We start from the raw sequence: 3299 nt of genomic DNA on the forward strand, positions 1-3299 counted from the left end.
TGAGATTCGCGGACTAAGTCTCCAGATACAGCAATTACTCCCGAAGGGCAAGGAGCAAGCCCACGAGGAGGCATATAATGGCCATGAATACAATGAGGGTGAGTCTAGCCACTCTCCTCACGTCTGGCACACCCATCCACCACCCAGTCAGCGACCTCCCAAGTTGGATGTGCATAAATTTGACGGTTCTCACCCGTCCACATGGCTAGCACAAATGGAGCAGTATTTCAAATTGAATCATATCCCAGATGATGCGACTAAGCTTATGTTGGGGAGCATGTACTTGGACAATGAACGGTGGCAATGGTGGGAATGGCATCAGCGTTGCAATGGACCTTTTAGGACTTGGACCCAATTTACCAAAGCTCTTCGAGATCGCTTTGAACAGGAAGACTCTTTTTTGGGTCGTCTCACTAAGCTTCGACAGACTGGTACAGTGGATGAATATATTACCGCTTTTGAAGCCTTAGCCTTCCGCACTAGGGGTCTCACAGATGAGTTCTACACGAAATGTTTTATCAATGGTCTTAAAGAAGCCATCAAAGCTCAATTTCTACTTCACCACCCTCCCACGTGGACGGAGGCTTGCCAGGTAGCTCGTAAGGTGGAACGTGCATTAGCAGCCCAATACAGTCGCCCAAATTTCCCCGCTAAAGGTCGTCCCCCATAGGCTCACAACACGACTCAAACACTTAAGGTCCAAAAGGTGTCACCTGCAGAAATGGCCGAAAGAAGGAAGCAAGGACTATGTTACTACTGTGATGAAAAATACTCCCCAGGTCATAAATGCAAGGAGCCCAAATTTTTTCAAATAGATACCACTGACTACAGCTCAACAAAGGAAGATCCACCACTTGAGGAAAATGAGGCGCTAGAAGAAGACAACCCAAAGGAGAATGTCTCTTACGAACCAGTTATTTCGCTGCATGCGTTGGCAGGGATTTCTTCCCCTCAAACTCTCAAAATTTGGGGTTTTCTTAAACATCGCCCAGTAGTAGTCTTGATTGATAGTGGAAGTACCCATAATTTCATCCATCAAAAAATCGCAGAAGCAGCGCATTGTTTTGTACGAGCAGTTTCTAACTTCCAAGTCTAAATTGCAGATGGGGGCACAATGAAATGTGAAGGCCGTTGTGAAAATGCCAAACTTCAAATGGGGGATTATCAGTTGAAAACCCACATGTTTGCCATACACATGGGGGGTTGCGACATTGTCCTCGGCGCTGAATGGCTCCGCACTCTTGGGCCAATCACAATGGATTTCCAGGAGTTATATATGAGTTTTAAGCAGAACAAATCCACACATACCCTCCGTGGACTCCAGGCGGGAGCCCCCTCTATCATCAGCTCACATAGGATGGAAAAATTGTTAAAAAAGGGCCATCATGGAGTAGTAGCTCAATTTAATGCCATCCAAGTAGTCGAAACCATGTCTCTACCAATTCATCATGAAATGCAACAGATTTTAAATAACCATCGGACGGTCTTTGACAAGCCTCATGAGCTTCCACCCTCACGAGGGGAACATGATCATAGCATCACCTTGGTTCCAGGGGCCCAACCCCAAAATGTGCGGCCATACAGATATCCGTTTGTCAGGCGGAAAGAGTCGATTGTGCGGACATGACCAACCTCCCTAGGAGCCTAAGACTCTCTAGTGACAAACAAGAGCAATCCTTCTCTAAACATGCATTTACTATACAGGAAATCAAGTGTTTAGATCCTACCTGTAATCCAACGTTGTTGTAGCAGTCCAGCTCCGTTGATCTGGATAAGCTCCTCCTTCACTTTGAAACCTGCATACACTAACAATCAAACGATTAAATAGCACTTGATAATCTCATAGAATAAAACATATTTAACACATAGACCAAGGAGTACATGAAATAACTCATAAATAACAAGTTATTGAGAAGAATGGACTCATTTGCATTAATAGGTAACAAAAGGAACAAATACAACCTGAGCCTTGGTGTTGTGCAAGTCCCTCCCATGGTCCATCAAGAGTTCTCCTTTACTTTGACAAAACTCACCCACTTCCAAATAGAACAAGCAAAGATGGCAGTCTCTCCTCACAAGCTTCTAAATGGGAGTCCTAATTCCTGCAGCATTTACCCTTAGAAATGTATAGCTTTCAACCTCCTCTCCTTCTGGCCCAATGCCTGTATTTATAGTGCTCAAGAGGAAGTTAATCAGGTCCACCATCAATGGGATAATCCCCTTTTTGGATGGGATAGCTCCCCTATTGATGGGATAAGTTCCTCTTTGGTAGGAGTGCATGAACCATCTGGAGGCGCTCAATACACGTCGAACAACCTTCTAGAATGCTCTAGAAATGACCACAAGTGACTTTTTAAAGATGAAACTTGCGCATTTTAACCTTTACAGGGGGACGCACCTGCCCCTTTACATACAGAGCGTCCAAAGACGCAGCTTTTGTGAACATTGGGTGCGTACCCGCAGGTAAGGGTGAGAGAACCTGCGTCCCCAGAGATAAATACATTTAGAAAGACTTTCTCTCTTTTTTGGAGTTTGACATGGAGAGCAGAGGCATAAGACTTGCTTAAGAGGGTAGCATGACTGTTGATAGAGCCATACTAACTGTAAATAGTCATGGTGACATTTTTTAGTGTAACACCGTTCACCCAAAAGAATGAAATAGAAAAAATCATCAAGGAACTGTTGGAAGCAGGTGTCATTCGTCCCAGCATTAGTCCTTATTCATCCCCAGTGGTCATGGTGCTCAAGAAATATGGGGAGTGGCGGATGTGTCCCGACTTCAGGGCCCTCAATAAGTTGACAGTCAAAGATAAATTTCCCATCCCGGTGGTTGACGATTTGCTGGACGAAATCAATGGGGCTCAATTCTTCACTAAGTTGGATCTTCGCTCAGGCTACCACCAAATTCGCATGAAGGAAGTCGACATTCCCAAGACGGCTTTCAGAACTCATGAAGGCCATTATGAGTTCCTGTTCATGCTATTTGGTCTTTGTAATGCCCCCTCTACTTTTCAGAGCCTTATGAATCACATTCTCAAACCATATCTCAGAAAATTTGTCCTTGTCTTCTTCGATGACATCCTCATCTATAGTGGCACTTGGGCTGCACATCTTCAGCATGTAGATCTACTCTTGCAACTGCTCCGCAAGCATAAATTATTTGTCAAGATGTCCAAGTGTTCGTTTGGCATGGAAGAAGTTGAGTATTTGGGCCACATTGTGGGGCGTGAAGGTGTCAAGGTGGACCCCAAAAAGATCCGGGCAATGCAAGAATGGCCTCAACCTAAGACCTTGAAGAG

The sequence above is a fragment of the Pinus tabuliformis genome, chromosome 2_1, assembly GCF_031772625.1.
Source record: "Pinus tabuliformis cultivar Carrire ecotype Pingquan chromosome 2_1, CPIR1, whole genome shotgun sequence".
NCBI lineage: Eukaryota > Viridiplantae > Streptophyta > Pinopsida > Pinales > Pinaceae > Pinus > Pinus tabuliformis.